Consider the following 21097-nt stretch of genomic DNA (forward strand, 5'->3'; position numbering starts at 1 on the left):
ACGTACCACTTCCCCAAGTGCTCAGGCTGCCGGGCCGGCACAGAAAGTAGGAAGGGGAGCGGTCCGAAGCTCGTTAAGCAATTCGACCCGCTCTTCAATCCAATCTCATCCGTGGGTGTTTACCCCGTTACGTGGAGGCATTCTTATGCGTGGGTCATCCATTCGACGCCCGGTAGGGTGTAATACCATTTTCAAAACCAAAGCTATTTTTTCCTTACGTCGCTCCAACACAGATAGGTCTTATGGCGACGAAGGCATAGGAAAGGTCGAGGAGTGGCAAGGAAGCAGCCATGGCCTTAATTAAGTTACATTCCCAGCATTTGCCTGGTGTGAAAATGGTTTACTACGGAAAACCATCTTCAGGGCTACCGACAGTGGTGTTCCAATCCTCTATCTCCCGGATGCAAGCTCACAGCCGCGCGCTCCTAACCGCATGCCCATCTGTCCCGGTACCAAAGCTCTTAAGGAATAGACTGAACACGGGAAAAGCATGGAACTTAGAATAACAAGGAATATCTATGATACAACCTACGGCCGTAACCGAACTTCAATAAGATTACAGAGGTTAAACTGTTCGTTGGTACGTGTCTAATCGGAATAGAGGAAGAGCGCGGTTGTTACTATCAACCAGATTACATTCAAAATTCAATTCTGAACACTTATAAGTAATTTTCAAAGCAATCCCGAAAGTTTTCCCCCTTGACAATGCTTTTACCACAGGCGTACATTGCAGCAATTGCAAATGTTTCCGTCATGGTCATTGTGTAGCTCGTTCCAGAGTTGGAATCCCAGGAATTTCTACTATTACGCTTCCAGAAGTGTGACACGTACTGTTGTTTGTCTTACGGCACTGATTTCACAGTTAGAAGAAATATATACATTAAGATACGATATCAATAATTCGCAGTAAGTTCAAAAAGTTACCAAACTACAGGAAAACAAATGTAATTCCATGTGTGATGCATTTTCAAGTGTTTGTTGGTATAATACGGGGTATTTTTTTAGCTCGTTCCGCAGCACCACTCAGAGCACAGCACGGCTGGCGCTAGTCGGTATAATGCGCTCTTTCCCTCCCCACTACTCACGGCAGTCCACACTTATATAAATCCATTTCTCCTGAAACTATTAATCTAAAACCTACCTGCCATTACATTTCATCAGAAATAAGATCGTCCGCTATTTAAAAATAAAGCACCGATTGTAATTATAGACTGCTCTTATCATGAAGAATCTATAAAAGAATCTCCTGTCGATATTCGTTTAGAATTTGAAACATCTGAAAATATTATTGCTAACACAACAGCGATGTTACTTACCATCCGCTAACGAATATTGTAAATAAGGATAGTCCTTTATCATAAACATTAATGTGTGCTTCAACAGAAAGAAGAAAACGTTTACACGGTTACGGTTAATAACAAACAAAACCGTCAATGTACTTGCTGTTCGCATGCTCATACGCAATATCTTATTTATCTTGCACGGGAAAATGAGGCTAATTAAGATGTTCTATAAACATAGAACCTTACATGAGTTTCCAAAACATCTTATTCAATCTTTACCGCCAGGATTTTTATCTACGTACGCTGCCCCTTACGTAAATGATTTTTGGGGCATCCTTCCTCCACGCAATAAGATGTCAATCGATGTAGCTTTATGCAGAACCTGTGAACGTCATTACAAGCATCGAGGTAAAAATATTGATGATGTTTGTTATGGACAAAATCCGAGGACTGAACACTGTACACAGTGTATGGACGATTTTTTTCCATTCATTTCAGTACATGATGACGATGATTCAGAAAAGGAACAAACCACATGAATAACGTCAAGATAAGAACTGCATTATCTTCTTTGTAAAGCATAACAGACATAGTATAATACATTTCATAAACACTAAATGTTTTGTTTAATTTGACTGTTGCAGGAGGCATTACAATTTTAGAAGCATGCTACTTCTTCGCAGAAAGCTGTTAAGGAGCAGCCGGCAGCAAAAACATAACTGTTGTAGATTGTTTTAATTTTGTAAACACATATTTCGTAGAATTAATAATGTTGCATTGCATTCCTTTGCCGCCTTACGCCTACTCATTCCATCTATAAAGGCTTGAGTAAGTAACCTTGATAACAAACAAGTCTAAACATGCATAACTATGATGACGTCATCGCTGCAGGTTACAAACAGAATAATAGCACGTGCTCACTCCTGTCATGCGTGAAGCCTTAAGGATAAGATCGCGTCGTTATAGTAATGCATGTTTAAACTTGTCGGATTGAGACATAAAGCTATGCCCCGTCAGAGGAGAAAGAAGGGGAGAAGGAGAAGGAGGCCATAACAGCCTATGTATAGCCGCAATCTTGCGCAGTAGCCTCTAGGCTAGCTTTCTCCATAAGAGCCTGTGTATAGCCGCCGTCTTACGTAGTAGGCCCATGAGCCAGCATTCTCCATAAGAGCCTGTGTATAGCCGCCATCTTGCGCAAGCGTCCTTAGGCCGTCCTATAAGAGCCTATGTATAGCTGCCATCTTGCGCAGTAGGCCCCTAAGCCGTCTTATAGCCACCATCTTGCGCAAGCGCCCCTAGGCAACCTCATAAGAGCAGCCGTCATCTTGCCTAAGCGCCCATAGGCCGCCCCATAAGAGTCTATGTATAGCCGCCATCTTGCGTAAGCGCCCCAAGGCCGTCTCATAAGAGCCTATGTATAGCCGCCATCTTGCGCAGTAGACCCTAGGCTAACTTTCTATATAAAAGTCTGTGTATAGGCGCCATCTTGCGCAAGCGTCCTTAGGCCGTCTCATAAAAGCAGCCGCTATCTTGCGCAGTAGCCTGTAAGATAGCTTTCTCTATATAAGTATGTGTAAATTCGCCATCTTGCACAAGCGTCCTTAGGCCGTCTTTGTATATCCGCTATCTTAAGCAAGCGCTCTTAGGCATTGTATAGCCGCCATCTTACGCAACCGCCCCTAGGCCGTCTCATAAGAGCCGCCGCCAATTTGCGCAACCACCCCTAGGACGTCTCATAAGAGCATACGCTATCTTGCACAAGCGCCCCTAGGCCGTCTCATAAGAGCCTACGTATAGCCGTCTCATAAGAGCAGCCGCCATCTTGCGCAGTATCCTCTAGGCTAGCTTTCTCTATATAAGCCTGTGTATAGTCGCCATCTTGCACAAGCGTCCTTAGGCCGTCTTTGTAAAGCCGCTATCTTGCGCAAGCGCCCTTAGGCCGTCTTTGAATAGCCGCCATCTTGCGCAAGCGCCCCTAGGCCGTCTCATAAGAGCCTATGAATAGCCGCCATCATGCGCAAGCGCCCTTAGGCTGTCCTTGTATAGCACCCATCTTGCACAAGCGCCCTTACACCGTCTCATAAGAGCCTATGTATAGCCGCCATCTTGCGCAAGCGGCCCTAGGCCGTCTCATAAGGAGCTGTGTATAGCCGCCATCTTGTGCAGTTGGTGTCGGGAAAGGCATCTTGCCGTAAGACTAAGGATAGTCCCTTCAATATGGCGGCTGTAATGTTGGGCTCGCTCTCTTATCCGTCGGGAAGGACATCTAGCCGTTAAAGTAAGGTTAGACCCCTCAATATGACGACTGTAAGTTTAGGCTCGCTCTCTTATGCAAAATCTGCAAATCGACATTGCACACCTACTATACTAGGGGTCAATGACCTCGGATCAAAACCCGCATAGCTATACTACTAGACCTCGGGTGCTGACTCAGCAAAAAAATGCTGACTCTATGTTTCTGAATCCGCTTTGCTCTACTATTACCGGGTTTCACCCTCTCCCTATCCCATAATCACCATCATCATCATCATCATCACACATCCAGGTCGCCTATGCACCAGGCGAGCCGAACATGTCCTCGGACACTCCCGGCACGGTAAATTAACCAAACCTGGAAACTTTGCAGCATGAACACCGTGATATATTGCACGCAGGACACGCGGGTAACCCGTAGTGTGCTATAGACTTATGAGATGAGAGTGGCAGATACTTTTTATGAAAAAAAAAATCCTTCAACTCAGCAGTGGTTCAATCTATCAAGACCTATGTGTACGTTTAGTCATCAGTCCGAAGGCTGGTTGGATCCTCAACAGCTCCGCCATCAGCTGTCAGAGATGGCCTAGGCATCACTGAAGAGGCGTACTAGGGAAATGAGGAATGAGGTAGTTTCCCGTTGCTTTCCTGACTGAGCCAGAAGTTGCTATAACATATCAGTCTGCCAGGCCCACTGAAATGCACGTACGAACCGACCCTATGAGCAATAGTTTCACACCATTCATAGCAGAGACTGGCTGCATAAGGAATGGCATTACTAGCATCGCTCATACCTCAGTCACTTTCATATTGTCAAAGACAGAGACAGATCAATGAAAGTAACAAAACTGCTCTAGCCTATACCAGAAGACATAGTGCACTGTAAACACTAGGTCCCGCCAGCAAAAGCACAAAAATCCATGGAAATCTACAACTGTTTGCACAAGGTGGAAATAGTGGAATCAGACAACCCACATTGCTGAAATGTTGTGTGGGCGGTGTGAATGAATCATTACAGGGGCTCCCGTAGACACGGCAGCTCAGCAGTTAACGACCGCATAGACATGGCGAGACAGTGGCGTGTCGGTGTGCTGTACTCCTACTGTACGTAAAACAAGAAACAATACGGTCGTTTAATAAATAACACACAATGGTATCACTGAAAAAAACTGTCATAAACATCGTATGGTGTCAATGGTTTTCCATTCAAAATAATTAATAATGCGAGCAATAATACCGCATAAAGTTCATATGCTTGTGCCAACAGAGATGGGGAAGGCAGATACATGTTTACTAACTGAAATGCTATGACGTACACTCATGTTCTTAAGAAACAGAACACCTTGAAAGACTAGAGATAGGAAGTTCATATTGACAGGACATGTTCATTAGAATTTTCCGCAGAAACGATTAGCATTTCAGTCACCTAGGTTCAGCATGTGTCCTGTTGCCTAGTATGCTCTGGGTCCTCCATGGGCACTGATAACTTGTTCCGTGCGTGATGGCATCGGCGCGTATAAGGTGCGAAGGGCGTCCTGGGGTATAGCACTTCATGTTGCGTTCAGCTGGTTCAACAGTTCTTCATTTCACCATATCCCACACATTTTCGATTGGCGACAAGTCCGGTGACCGGGCGGGCCAGGGCAATAGTCTGACATCCTGTGACAACAAGAAGGCACGTGGTCGTGCAGCAACATGTGGTCGTGCATTGTCATGCTGAAATATGGCGTCTGCGGTGTCGTGCAGAAAGGGTATGGCTACGGGTTTCAGGATGTCATTCAGGTAGGCCAAACTGACCACAGTGCCCTGGACACGCACCAACAGTGATTTGTGATTGTACCCAATAGCATCCCACATCATAAGTCCTTGAGTTGGCGCTCTATGTCTTGTGCGAATGCAGTCAATGTGATGCCTCTCCCCCTGTCGGCGGCGAACCAAAATACGGCCATCATTTTCAAACAAACAGAACCTCAATTCGTCCATAAACACTATCAACTGCCATTCCTGTCCCCAGTGACGTCGTTCCATACACCATTGCAGTCTGGCATGTTTATGCACATTAGTCAAAGGTAGGTGGAGAAGTGGACGATGCGCCGGTAACCCAGACCGTAATAAACGGTGACAGACTGTCACTCCTGATAGTGTACGATGTGTCATACTGTTCCACTGCTGCGCCAGAGCCGAGGAGGACGCAGATTGCAATGCCATTCGGATCAGGTGTCGATCTTGTCGGGGGGTGGTCTGGGTGATGCGACCAGACCCATCTCGCCGTGTTCTATGGCCTTCTGTGATTCATTCTGTACACCCGTTGCACTGCCGATACACTTCGAGCAGCAATTTCCCGGATGGATGGATGGATGGATGGATGGATGGATGGATGGATGGATGGATGGATGGATGGATGGATGGATGGATGGATCACGTCCTCTCATGCCAGTAATGCGCCCTCTTTTAAACTCACTCATTTGACCGTGCGGTTCTCGCATACGTCTGCGAGGCATCCTGCACGTCTGCTAAAGTCACACTGACTCATTACCTTCGGCTTATAGCGACAACGAGAGCCGCAGGCTCAATTTACCAGTCGGTGTGGTCGATCTGGGCCTTGAAACTGAGGCCCGACATGGTTCAAATGGTAATAATTTCTTCAGAACATACTAATGCACATGCCCTGTGAATATAAACTTCCTGTCTTTGTGTTCTGGATTTTATGCACATGAGTGTACATTCACGAGAAAAATAGTCTTCAGGAATCACTAATAATCCTGTACAGAACGAGGTAAACAGACCTTGTAATAATGAATGAATAAATAAACACGAAACTAGTTGTCAGTCTGTTTGTAGTGCCTTACTGCCCATCAAACCGACCACCGTAGAACAGTGGCATGGCGCTACAGCCTTGCTAAACTTGGCGTACAAGGCGACCGCTGCTGAACCCGAAATCCTGCAGAATACGAGGTGAAATGTGGTCAGCGCTTCTCGGCTTTCTAGACCGGGGCCGCTGTCTCACTGCAGATAGCTCCTCATTGGATGAGTTGACCCCCAACTACAGTAGCTCACAGATCCCTTATCTGGCTGAGAATCGAACCCGAAGCCTTAGAATGAGATAAAGGCACGCTCCCGCTAGAGGCGAAGCTGGCCTTGGAAACAGTATCTATGCGTATTTTAGAAACGGTATATTGGTGCCCAGTGCGTGGTTTAAAAATAAGAATCAGACTAAAAACGTGGTTCCAAAGCTTCCGTGACCGACTGACTGACACAGCTTTCAACGTATCACTTTATTGTTCGACAGTTTTGTTTTCATTGCGAAACTTGTGAATCTTTCTCGCTGATTGTTCACACGAAAGATGAGCATATTCTGTGACATATTCACCCAATACTCCTACATAATGAACTTTATGCGTGGCCGGAATAGCAGAATTTTGAAATCGTTTTCCAAGATATCCCTTTCAAAGTTTGGTACCTCCAGGATAGTAATTTGCTTTGTCTTATTGCTCAAAACGTTATCAAAATCTTCAGCACTCTGTACCTTCTTTCCAGATTTCACAGTCACCCACGCCATTCATTTTACTCGGCCTCCAGTTGCAACTACTACCCCTTTTCCATGGTATGATACGAAAACGTTCCATTGAACTTTAAATACAAATATGGCAGAAAGTAACGTCAAATTGCTCAGGGTATAATTTCGGTTAAAACGGCTCGCTCCACCATCATAAAATAATTTTACTACTTCAAGGTTCGGAACAATCTCCAATACTTCCGAAAACGATGTTCTTAGGAAAAACATCGATTGCATATGTCATGAGCCGTATAATCTGATACGAGAGCAAATTACTTCTTCCGAGCTCCTCTAAGCAACTGACTGGACTATGAGTAGGTGTGCATAGCATTGCGTGCACAATATCAGTCAGTCACGGTGCCGTAGCGGGAAACTGATTCACCGTGGAAGAAAATGTTCAAATTTGATTTTCTTGGTGTCATTGAGGTGACGTAGGTTCCCGAAGGAAGTTTTATTCCATCGAATATTGTACTGTGTAGACGACTCTTCCTTTTTCGCGAGTGACTTGTCACAATCTGCCCGCAAAATAAAGCGTCCTTTCAAACTAAGAGAATTAGGAAAATTCCCAATTGCACCTATCTCCATCCTTTTGTAGTCGCAAAAACCTTGGATGTGTTGGCGCGATCTATTGGCCACACCACGCACCATGCGGTAAGTTCGTGTGGCTATTTTTAGCCGAGTGCAGCCCTTGTAAAGCAGACCCTCCGATGAGGGTGGGTGGCATCTGCCGTGTGTACGTAACTGCGTGTTATTGTGGTGGAAGATAGTGTTATGTGTGGTGTGTGAGTTGCAGGGATGTTGGGGACAGCACAAACACTCAGCCCCCGGGCCATTGGAGTTAACCAATGAAGGTTAAAATCCCCGACCCAGCCGGAAATCGAAGCCGGGACCCTCTGAACCGAAGGCTAGTACGCTGCCAATTCAGCCAACGAGCCGGACCGGCCCCAGCGGTGAAGAAAATCGACATAAATGTCACTCGTCCGACGATTGTTACGGAGACACACTTGTGTAGATCAGCGGGTGTGTTAATACACTAGTGGCCAAAAGTTAAGCATAAGTTACGAGTAAGCAGGGCAACAGGAAATAGACCGCAAATTGTACGACATATGCACCTACCAACCTTACGTGTTCGCTCTGTATAGGAAAGGAGTGTTCCCTGCTTTGACTAGCAGCGTGACCGCAAGGTAAACACAGCCAGTGCCTCCGCCCCATATTCCCTCAGTCGTGTTTGCTCTGTTATAGTGTGCGGAGTGTAGCCTCGTGGTGAACTTGATAACATAATGGCACAACGACGCCATTTGGACCAGCTTTGCAGGGTAGAATAGTCGGCCGCCTGGAAGCAGGCCAACACAGACCCAAGTCGCCGTATCCTTGAATGTGCCATAAAGTGTCAATTCCAGGCTTTGGAGACGATTTCAAGACACAGGAGATGTCAGTCGTAGGCCAGTACCAGGTCGACCAAGAGTAACCACCCCACAGCAGGACCGATATCTGGCCTTAAGCGCCCAACGAAGTCGGAGTGCACCTGAAAGGCAATTGTCGGCGGAGCTTGCAGCCGTCTTAGGGGTTGCCGTTCCCGGCAAACTGAGTACCGAAAGCCCAAAACAGCAGGGTTGCTTGCCCGACGCCCAGCGGTGTGCGTCCCGCTCACTCCAGCACAGAGACGAACCCGTTTACTGTGGAGCCGTCTACATCGAAACTGGATCATGAATGAATGGAAGCATGTGCTTTTCACAGATGAGTACCGCTTCAGTTTGCAGAACGATTCCAGTCGCACATTACTTTGGAGAGAACCGGGTAGCCGATACAACCACAGGAACATCGTGGAACGGGGCCAGTATGGTGGTTGTGGCGTCATGGTGTGAAGTGACATCATGTTGAATGGCCGTACGGACCTGCACATCTTCATGGGTGGTCCGAGGAACACTGTTAACGCTCGGAGTTACAGGGATGAGGTACTGAAACCACATGTTCGACTATTCAGAGGTGCGGTTGGTCCAGACTTCCTCTTAATGGACGATAATGCCCGAATGCGCCGCGCTGCTGTGGTGGATGAATTTCTGGCTGGGGAAGACATTCATCGCATGGACTGGCCAGCGGGGTCTGCGAATATTAATCCTATAGAACATGCCTGGGATGCATTGGGGTGGCAAATTGCATCTCGTGAGCCTCCACCAAGGACCCTCCGAGACCTTCGCATTGCCCTTTCGGAGGAATGGCACCGACTGCCACAAGAGCTCTTGGATCATCTGATAGAGTGCATGCCACGTCGCTGCGAAGCATGTGTGGCCGTTAGGGGTAACCATACCCTATTAACAGCATATTTTGTTGTGGAAGACGTTGCCAAGTTTTGTTAGTTGTTGTCAAAGATGTACCTTGGCTATCAGAACCTTTCTGACACTGTTTCTTTGGACAAGTTGTGTGGCATATGGTGTGTGACCCAGCTTCCGTTTGGTCAGCAATCCGTCTGTCATTCTTATCAGACGGTATGGCCTCGTTTTGTGATTTAGCTTAATTTTTGGACACTAGTGTAGCTATGAGAGGAAAGTAGAGCACTTTATGAAATGAATGAGAAACCTGTAATGTAGCAAGTAGTACGTGCACAGCCTGCGGGCTGCTTACACGCGCCTTTCTCTTGCAGAGTGCACCAGGGGAGCGTCCACAACCACATGCATATTACTTGAACTTGGCGGAAGTATTTAAATACTAGCAAATACTGGAGTCATTCGCTTGGGATCAGACGGGCAATCAACAGCGAACTGAAGTCAAGCAGCGCGTAATAGTTCAACATGTGCAGTTCATGTGATATTATTATTATTATTATTATTATTATTATTATTATTATTATTATTATTATTATTATTATTATTATTATTATTATTATTATACAATTTCACAATGCGGTTAGTGCTGAATTCCTTGGAATACTAGGAAGAGGCATGCATTCCCGTGCGATGTGGCACCTGGTTAAAATGACTGCTTTTTGTAGCTGAAAGAGTGCAGACTGAGCGTATCTTGGTCTTGTCAGTGACGATTAGGGCTGGATTCTTATGTGATTTACGTGTAGGCAACTGACAATGAAAAATGTCCGCGAATTGTGATTTTCATATGGTTATACTTATGTTTCATTTTACATATTCTAAGTAATATCATGTGAAGAATATAACATTTTGTACATATAAACAATATTAACCTCAATTAGCAACGCTAATTTATTTCTTTGTCAGGGCATGAGTGAAACAGGAAATTAGGTACAACAATAAAATGTGTAAAGTACTCCAGGATTTACAGTGCAACGCGCTTGATGGCTATGATCGTTAAGGCTCAAGTCTGTATGGTCTGACACCGAGGTTACCCGATTCGAGCCGCCCTGGTCGAAAAAAGTGTCACCATCAGAATGTTTACTAATCACGAAATTGCGTGCCAAAAGCCTGGATTGATTTCGAAAACCTCTCCGCAGTGTTCATACGGAGTGACAGCAGTTGACGCTGTTGTTGGTGATTCGTCTGTCGGATGGAGACGTTAAGGCTTGAGCAGGCCCCTTGGTGGAATTCGACAGGAGTAGGCTATGTGCCGGCACCGGGTTTCACCCTTTCCTTTGCTACTATCATATATCACGTAAAATGATTTCATCTCATCAATTCCTCTGATGAGTTTCACGTCAGGATGGACATCCGGTAGTAAAAGTTCGCTACCACTATTCATGTCATTTCATATCCAACCCCGTAGGGAAACGGGACAAGCGTTGGCTATGGTCTCCGCAATTTACAGAACTTAGCATTCTTTTTTTTTTTGAATTATTTTGATTATGGCTTTAATTTGACTATTTCATGAGTACCCACTAACCTATATCTATTGCAACAACAATGATACATTTGTCATAAGGTATCCAGTATTTAAAAGAATCTTCATTGTCTCATATCATAACCGTGAGTCACAATAAAAGGAATACACAAAAAAAATTGTAAATTGAATACTATTCCATATTTTAATAAATATAACGTATTTCACTGATGTTTACTACATTTTGCACTTCGACAACACATAAAAATCCGGCCCTACAGACAATTCATTACACAAAGAAACCGTCAGCTTATCTTCTCTCCAAAGCTTTCCTAAAAATGAATTATAATAGGTGGGATTCGAAGACAATACTGTACACTGGATAATACGTATTATGCAGAAGTCGAACCTAGGCTATCACTAAGAAGATTGCGCATGGGTCAACTTATGGGCTGGTATGGGAGGGAGTTTTTTATTTTATTTTTTTACAAATCAAATCAACATGTTTATTGTGCCACACATAAGAAATTTAGTAGCAGCGCTCACGACAGAACTTTTGATTAGAGTATTTTTTTGAATTTAAGAATGGTCAGTTACGTATATCACAGAACCTCCCTCTTCATACCGCGCAAGGTAAATAACGCGTGTGTTTTACACGTTTTTATTCGACAAAAGAGTTTTAAAATTTGCACCATTTACAAACTTAAATATTGAGATTTTACATGTTTTCAACAGTTTAGTTCTTGTTTTGGTATAAACGTAGTGTTTCTCATCTCTTCATTTTCGTGATTGCGACCTATCGGACTTCTATTTCTAAGTTTATAGAGACTTTACCTTTTGAGCACTCCATACAAAATAATGATGTAATGGATGGCTCTGCCCAACAGAAAGAACAAAGAAAACCACCTAGTATTGGTAAGTGAACAACCCAAGCTTTATTTTAACTTTTGAAGTCTCTGTGTATTTTTGTCTTTAATGTTTTTAATGTGCATGTTATGTGATATTAAAATACTGCTTCCCTTGTTTTTAGGCCACACTTCCTGCTTCTATCGGGTACACCATCCATCGTCAACCTCAAGAAATCTGTGCTCCCGCGATTTACACTGGACCTCCGGCTTTTCCTGCAAATAGCCATCCCTTCTTGCACTTTACTTCCCGCATCTAGCTGCGATTCTCCTAACACTGCACCTGCTATAATCAATTTTGTTTTCGGAGTTGGTACGCTTTACTTTTCTTATTCAGATGGCACTGACTGCGGCCAGCTAACGCCCTATAAACTTACGAATTGTCCTGTCAGGCTAACGTATGCATGTCAGCAGGATGTTCGTGTGGTTTATCCTCGTCTCTTACTGCGACCAGATATTATTATCAACGATTTAGGATTGTAACGTTGCTAGTCGCCGAGCACGCTGTGCGCTTCTCCCCAGTTCTACTATAGACTTCGTGCGAATGGTGATATTTTACCTGCTGGCGCTCCTAGCAGCAACTCGCTCAGAACATTCATGTGACTACTGTGTGTAGCAAAGACTTTAATATTACTTATCTAGACTCACAGAGCGCGCTGATGCTATGCGGAATATTGAACACTTTCGCGCATCACCATGTTGCGGGCGCTTCAGCTTCGAATGCATGGCTAGCACGTGGTAATGTTTACAGACCCTTGCATGTTTTCGATTTCATTTGAATCATGCCTATTAGTTGATCTGTTTTAGTATTATATGTGACGGAGTGTTAATATATTGTCAAATATTTTCAAGGAATGTGGGAGCTGATATATTACAGGAGTTTCGGCAATATTAGGCCTAAAGTTAGGCCTTACCTGTAGAATGGAAAGATGTTCACGAGGGTGAATTCGTGTGCAGCCTTCATTTGTACAGGTTGCTATCGGAAGGGATCTGGTATTTCTTTTCACATGTGAGTAGAAATAGAACTGTTATAAAATAACTTTAATTTAGGCTACCATAATCGAGAACTAAACAGGTTATAGGGTGATTGATTCAGAGAACACATGGACATGACATTTATAATATTTAGGCTTCATCTTTTTTGTTTGCCAATTCATCGGAGATAATTGTTTAGAACTAAACAGCTGTTCTGAAAAAGGCTACATATTTTTCACATAAACTGTGTTGCGGTATTACAAATTTGATAAACCTGGGCCTAGAAACCGTAGGATATGATTGATACAACTTGATAAAACCTTTTAATATTAGGGTAAGGTATTGCTTCAAATTATCAGTTATCTGAAAAATGATTTATTAGTATCGTATGTCATCATTTCTCAATTTTTTCCCATTTGCTTTATAATATAAATATACAATTGTTAATACGCTATTCCAGAAAGATCTGACAATATAAAGTCTAAATGAAGCTCATTACAGTCTTGTCAATCCTAGTCTGCAGTAGAAAACGCTAATCAAAATAACTGTTCTCTATGATATTAATCTTCTTGTTTGCAAGTGCTTTACTTTCAGTTTCACCTATTTTCATTCTGGTGTAAATCATGGTGCTCATATTAGAGAAAAATTAGAACGCACTTTCAATTTTATGTGCTCAGATAAAGTTAATTCAGAATGAGTTTGTAAAAGTAGTAATATTCAAGAAGATAATATTATGAGGAGGGTTTTACATCTTAAATGATACCATTCTTACTTAAGCCTAACCGGGCAAGTTGGCCGTGCGGTTAGGACCGCGCAGCTGTGAGCTTGCATCCGGGATATAGTGGGTTCGAACCCCACTGTCGGCAGCCCTGAAGATGGTTTTCCGTGGTTTCTCATTTTCACACCAGGCAAATGCTGGGGCTGACTTGAATTAAGGCCACGGGCTCTTCCTTCTCATTCCTAAGCCTTTCCTATCCCATCGTCGCGATAAGACCTATCTGTGTCGGTACGACGTAAAGCAAATTGGTAAAAATAAAACTTAACCCTAAACCACGCAGAGAAACTCAAACTAACCCTAGACATTCATTTCATTTTAAGAAATACACAACAGAATACTAGTGTAACAAATGTCAGGCAGCATTTACCTAAATCCAAATCACACAATAATGACACAGTAACTTAACTTCTGCTGATCCAGTTACGTTATTTCATATCCAAACCAAACCAAAACCCATGGCACAAAAGGCCCGAAAGGCCATGGCCTACCAAGGGACCGCTGCTCAGCCTGAAGGCCTACAGATTACGAGGTGTCATGTGGTCAGCACGGCGAATCCTTTCGGCCGTTATCTCACCGTCAGATATCTCCGTAATTGTAATCACGTAGGCTGAGCGGACCTTGAACCAGCACTCAGATCCAGGTACAAATCTCTGACCTGGCCGGGGATTGAACCCGGGGCCTCCGGGTAAGAAGTAGACACGCTACCCCTACACCACAGAGCCGGCATTTCATATTCAGAAAATTATAAAACATGAATCTGATTGTTTTAGAATGATTTCTGCAGTCATGTACTTTTTAAACAATGTTTTTAGAGAAATGAGTAAAATTTGCTGTAGGCCTAATGACTTATCAGAGAGGAACCGTAAGCTATGTTACCATTCATAGAAAGATTTTATTTCACAGGTTTCCTTTTTTGTTGATATTGAAGATTATTATTATCGGTACAGGAGTTTATAAATATTTATGTGTTCTGCAGTCTGCTGAGAGACAGGCAATTTTTATCTCACGATATGTAATCATACGTAAGTTGTAGACTGCTTTTGGAACATGTCTTCTTATTTTCAATAAAGCTAAATTGTAGAGTCTACGTTTCTCAAGAGACAGATTGTCACGTGATCCTCGTCCTTTGAGTCTGGCCTTCTTGCGATATGTACAATGTTCGAACAAATTAGTTACAAACATGACCCTTATACAGTATTAAAGTGAGCGACGTGATAATTTTCGAGGGACTGTTTGTGTATTTCCGTAGTAGTGTATTTTTCTGTCTTCTTATTGTCTTATTTTTTTAGGTGCGCCACCTATGGGCTATCCAAAGGATTTGTGTAGATTGTTCCGTTTTTATAGAGAAATATATTTTAATATTACCACAGTCTTCATACTATGTATATTTATTGCGTGTGTACACGGTAGTCGGTGTAGGCTGTCATTAATTTTGTAGGGTGGATGTTTTCATGTGTGCGAAATTTAAGTTAAAGCACGTATTCCATACGATCTCTGCGTCAAGCTGAGGAGCGCCCGCAACATGGCGGTACGCGCATGGGCATGTCTTCCCCAGTCACACGCTAATGCGCAGCCAGCAGTGTGGGGCCTTGGTGTGTAGTGGCTTGTGCGGGAGAATCAAGTGTGACAATGAAGGAAGCTATTTAAAGCTGAACTGTCGTCGTTCATAGAGATTTGTGTGGACTTTCAGAATATTCGTTGGAATAAGTCATATTTCAGTAATCACATATTCCAGTTGAAAGAACGATTGGGAGAAGAAATATCCAGCTTCTGTTTGAGGGAAACGATCATTATTCAAACGCCTTATGCAGTTAAACTTACAGTAATAGTTACCTTTCTTTTTGCACCATAAGTCATATGTATATACAGACTATTAATTTCAAACATAACTTTAATATACAGTACACATTTTCCGTGTCCATTGCCGTTGTAAATTATTTTTTCATTAATTAATGCTAGTCTTGTTTTAACATTTAACAGATCGATTACAACAGGAATATTCAGCCAGCCGAGTGTGAATCCAAAGCAAGCCTTCCCAAATGCTGTAAGCACATTGTTGCGCTTTGCATTTATATTAATACAGAAAGAGATTCTTCGAAGATTTCCTTTCTGCAACAATGGGAAAAACCTAAAAATGTTGCCGCAGAATATTCTAAAGGTGAACATTTAGGAGAAATGTTCAAGGACAGAATTAAGTAAGCGGCTAGTTTGTAGCGTACTGAAAAGTGAGGAATTTGAAACATTCAGCAAAACTGAACTATATGAGAAAATTACATTTATAGACTGTGCTTTTACAATAATTTCGAAGGCCGAGTGTGAAGGGGAATCCTTAATTATCTCCAATTCCATTGTTGAAGGTATCGTGGATGATGCTGTAGAACAGAGCAAAACAAAACTTTTACTTCAGTGTCTTGAGCAATTAGACCTTCAAAACGTTAATAAACTGTTTAGATGCTATGGAATAAATTACTTGTCAAGTGGCAAAATATCAATAGTGCTAAACAATTATTATGAGTGCACGTTGCAAAGTGACGTCCTGAATGTTTATTATGACAAAGTAAAAGTCAAAAAATCGTAGACGTATGCTATTGCGATTGAGACTAGGGCTCAGTCTAAAAATCCTGCGTGGTTCGATCAAAAAAAATTACACATATCTGCCAGCCAGAGTGTACACAAGATCATGACACTGCAGAGTGGAGATTTTAATAAACTGGCAACTCAGCTTCTTATTTCTAAGGACATAAACAGTCCTGCAGTGAGATATGGCAGAGATAATGAGCTGAGGGCATTTCAGGAGTTCTGTTTATCGTCCCAATGTTGCGTGTCACAGCTGGGTTTGTTAATAAACGAAGAGCAACCTTAGTAGCCTGGATGGGATAGTGCTAGGTCAGGACTGACCCTCTCTTTTGGAGATTAAGTTCCCTTACTCGTGTTGGGAAAAGCCCGTGATTGATGAGAACATGTGTAATGTTCCAAATTTGTATATTGACATTGATGGTGATATCATGTTAAGGAAACACGTATATTACACCCAGGTACAGGCATCATTGTATATTTTGAACCTCAACTCCCGTGACTTTTTTGTATATTCTCCAAAGAAAAGTGTGAAAGTGGGTGTCTCCAGAAAAGAAGAATTCCTTTCAAATACTATTCTCACGGCATGGAGGTTTTATTTCAAACATTACCTTCCGCTAATTTTCAAGCGTTATGCATAGTGTTACATTGTTACCATACTCATTCAGACATTTCAAACATATCATTTCTACTTGCGTTACAAGTAAAAAAAATTAAAAGCAGTGAACTAAATCGATGTAATCATGTAGGCCTACAATTCAATTATTATATAATCATGTTTAAGTTTAGGCCTTTACCTAAAAGTTACCAGTCGTCTGTTTTAATGATCGGAGGACTGAAGTTCGCTAAAGACACCTATGAGACGAAATTTTGTCTAAGTGAGTTAGGTACCAAATGTGTGCTTATTGTTTGGGAATACGAAGAATTTCGTTCCAGGAAGACAATTTCTACAGGAATAGTTACATCCAACCACAGAACAATTTGTTCTACTCTTTGTAGAACTTTCTTCCATCTCGAACTTGATTTCGTATCTCAACAAACGCAGCCTGATAATCGCGTTGCTTCACTTCGCTGACGAGACCAAGTCACATGAACTATTCGAGCAACTTGCCGCCAGAGCGCAGCAACATCCATGCGCACGAGGTCTCTCTTCGGAGATATGTGGTATTAAACCCCTATACTTTTTCTGCTCTTGCCCTTCCCTTTTTGTTATAAATTTTCCTTTCAGGAAGGGTGAATTGCAATTCCCGTACCGCCCACTCTGTGGCTCTGCACAACGCATCTTCATTGCTCTGAGAGCTCGTTAATATCTGTTGAGCTCATTGCTCGTTTTCTTCAGTGCTTTTAATCAGGTGTTTGATAAACACAAATTGACGAGTCCTACTGCCACTTGCACCTCTGCTCTCACAGCCTTTACTATTTATTTCATTTTAATTGTTTTCACATAGAGCACGCCAGGGGTATGTGGTAGAGCTCAGTGCAGGGATCTATTCACTATTGACTTCTTTTTTCCGTGTTTTACAATTTTTTCCACGTCGCACCGACACACGATTGCAGCGATGGGATAGGAAAGGGCTAGAAGTGGGAAAGAAGCGACCGTGGTCTTAATTATGGTACAGTCCCAGCATTTGCCTGGTGTGGAAGTGGGAAACGAAGTCGCCCTGATTCATGCTCATATTGACTGGAAGTTTAAGACAAGATGACCTTCCTGACGCCACACTACCTTTTAGGTGAAAATTTCAACCCGAGATCGACTAGGAGGCATCCGGGCGCTAATCACGTACTTCGTCAAGATAATTAGTATAACCTTGTGAATGAGAATATTAATAACAATAAGACTGCCCACCCCCTGATCTAACGACTCCGAGGCTGCCTCTTACCCTGAAACCCCCGGTTCGAATTTCCGGCAGGTTAGCCTACCTCATAACAACTCAGGATCCGTCTGACGGTGAGACAGCTACTCCGGTTGATTCCTTGCGCCTCGTAACCTGCAGGCCTTTGGATTTGGAGGGTGAACTGCCAGTAAGGAGAAGAACGTTACCAACAACAATATGAAAAAGAATGTGAAGAATTGTCGGGGTATCGGTGAGTTGAGCTGCTGTTACAAGGAATTGTAAGTTATCTAACGTCGGCTCACTTCCATTCAGGAATGTGACGTATTTCCTGTCCAGTGAGTAAGCAGTCAGACTCCGATTTCCAAGAATTCCTCTCACATGAATGAATAGGTCGAGCTGCCTCTGAGTAATGTTACTGTTTTAGGACACTGTAGGCCTCTTTCTTCTTGCTTCTTATTGCTAATACCGCCATGAGCACTGAGCAATCAGCGCTGGACTTGGCAATATTACGTACGGCTCTAACAAGAAGGTGAAGCGCTGGATGTTTGTGTTTCTTCACTATCGTTTGCCTGCCCACAAAAAATCACATTTTAGTGCCATGTAATAATTATTGTAACTGTTTTTGTTTTTTGTTTACGATTTTCATTGTTACTCCTGAAGATGAAGCCAGTGAAGTCAAATTTCCCGTGCGGGTCATTTTTCCCAATCTGCCTTTTCCAATGGACAGTCTTCCCAAAGACAATTCTTTCTGTGGACAAATTTCCGAAAAGCGAATATTCCCATACCATAAACGTTCCAAAGTATGTATTTAGCCCGTCTCCCAATAGAAAAATGTCCTAATCTATAAATTTAAGATAATCACTTTCAAGTCACATTAAGGCTCTAAGGATTTCATTTCTTTCTTTGTATTTTTCATATTTGGAAGCAATATAAAATAATCCGAGCCTTTGTGGCTCAGGCGGCAGCGTGCTGGCCTCTCACCTCTGGGTTCCGTGGTTCAAATTCCACTCACTCCATGTGAGATTTGTGCTGGACAAAGTGAAGGCGGGGCAGGTTTTTTCCCGGTGCTCCGGTTTTCCCTGTCATCTTTCATTCCAGCAACACTCTCCAGCATAATTTCATTTCATTTGTCAGTCGTTAATCATTGCCCCAGAGGAGTGCGACAGGCTTCGGCAGCCGGCACAATTCCGATCCTCGCCTCTAGATTGGGGCTTCATTCATTCCATTCCTGACCCGGCCACACGACTGAAAACAGGCTGTGGATTTTTATTTTCATAAAATAATCCGTTGCTCATATCAGACCTAAGTTCGGTTTTGAAGCTTTCTAATTTTCTGACCCATTTCTAACTTGTTTATCGCGGGTTCAGCGTCCAGCTGTTCTTTTTGAAGTTCGATGTAAAAGCTGGAATGTTGGAGGCCATCCTTCAGATCCTCTCTGCCCCACTGATTGCAGATCACTGACGGTAACGGAGCAGTTGCGACCCTCTTGCCTGTCTGTCCCAACTACTCCGCCACGGGCATGAAATCTTCTAGAAAAACTATCAAACTGTTGCAGAAAAAGCAAATTGTGCAGTTATTTTAATACTACGATCTTCAGGTTAGGCTTTTCGTTACAAATTTTGGAAAAATTGGACTGGAAAAATGACCTAGAATCTAACAGATGCAAAATATATTAGTAAAGTACAGTAGAAAATAAGATTTGAGAATCACCAAATGGGAACAATGAAGAGGGCAGTACGTACTTCGAATAAAGAGTTTCTGTAATTAAATTTTTTGAAGAAATTCTATTCGGAAAAATGACCTACATAATAAATTCTGAGTCAGGTCATGAGAAGCAGAAGAATAAAAGGAACAAGAAAAAGGAGAGATATTATTTTTGATGCCTTTGCTGGCAGGACCTAGTGTTTACAGTGCACTATGTCTTCTGGTATGGGCTAGAGCAATTTTGTTACTTTCACTGATCTGTCTCTGTCTTATCCTTGGCTTTGACAATATGAAAGTGACTGAGGTGTGAGCGATGCTAGTAATGCCATTCCTTGTGCAGCCAGTCCCTGCAATGAATGGTGTGAAAACGTTGCTCATAGGATCGGTTGATGCATGCATTTCAGTGGGCTTGGCAGACTGATATGTAATAGCAACTTCTGGCTCAGTGAGGAAAGCAACGGGAAACTACCTCACTCCTCATTTCCCTAGTACGCCTCTTCAGTGATGCCTAGGCCATCTATGACAGCTGATGGCAGAGCTGTTGAGGATCCAACCAGCCTTAGGGCTGAAGACTGAACATACATACATTATTTTTGATTTGATATTATTAATGTGTGTTTTTGAAGTTCTTTAGAAGTGAGTCTTTTATAATAGGTGTGGTCTGGTTGAGTTCTTGAGTGTTCTGTGGCAACTTTGATATATTTTCGGTTCAACATGTTTGTGTACATTATAACAAATTATAACAAAGCGAACGGATATAATACAAATTTTTCTACAGGGACCTGTGCAGAACTATAGCGGCGACGAGTGGATTGAGCAAAACCCCCAGCATTCGTGTTATTCGGAAAACAACGTGATTCAGTGATAGGAACACGTACACCAATATCCGACACAGTTGAAGTGCCTCACGGCGAGCAGGTGGGTCACGTCAAGGCTAACGCGCGCGACATCGCCAAATGTCACACAGCGCCTTCCTTTCGTTCTGCGTACTCGGCTGGTTTACCTCACAAATAATAGTAATAATAATAATTATTATTATTACTATTATTATTATTATTATTATTATTATTATTATTATTATTATTATTATTATTATTATTATTATTATTATTATTATTAAGACGGTCACTTAGCAAGTCTGTTGTCGTTGAGCCTTGCATTTTTATGCGATATTATTATTTTTGATTTGATATTATTAATGTGTGTTTTTGAAGTTCTTTAGAAGTGAGTCTTTTTATAATAGGTGTGGTCTGGTTGAGTTCTTGAGTGTTCTGTGGCAACTTAGATATATTTTCGGTTCAACATGTTTGTGTACATTATAACAAATTGTCGCTATGATGTATCGAGGTTATAAGAACAAAAAGTTTCTCCCATGCCACCACTTTTCTCTAAATAAATATATTTTGATATATATTATTATTATTATTATTATTATTATTATTATTATTATT

Source organism: Anabrus simplex, chromosome 1, assembly GCF_040414725.1.
Source record: "Anabrus simplex isolate iqAnaSimp1 chromosome 1, ASM4041472v1, whole genome shotgun sequence".
Taxonomy (NCBI): Eukaryota; Metazoa; Arthropoda; class Insecta; order Orthoptera; family Tettigoniidae; genus Anabrus; species Anabrus simplex.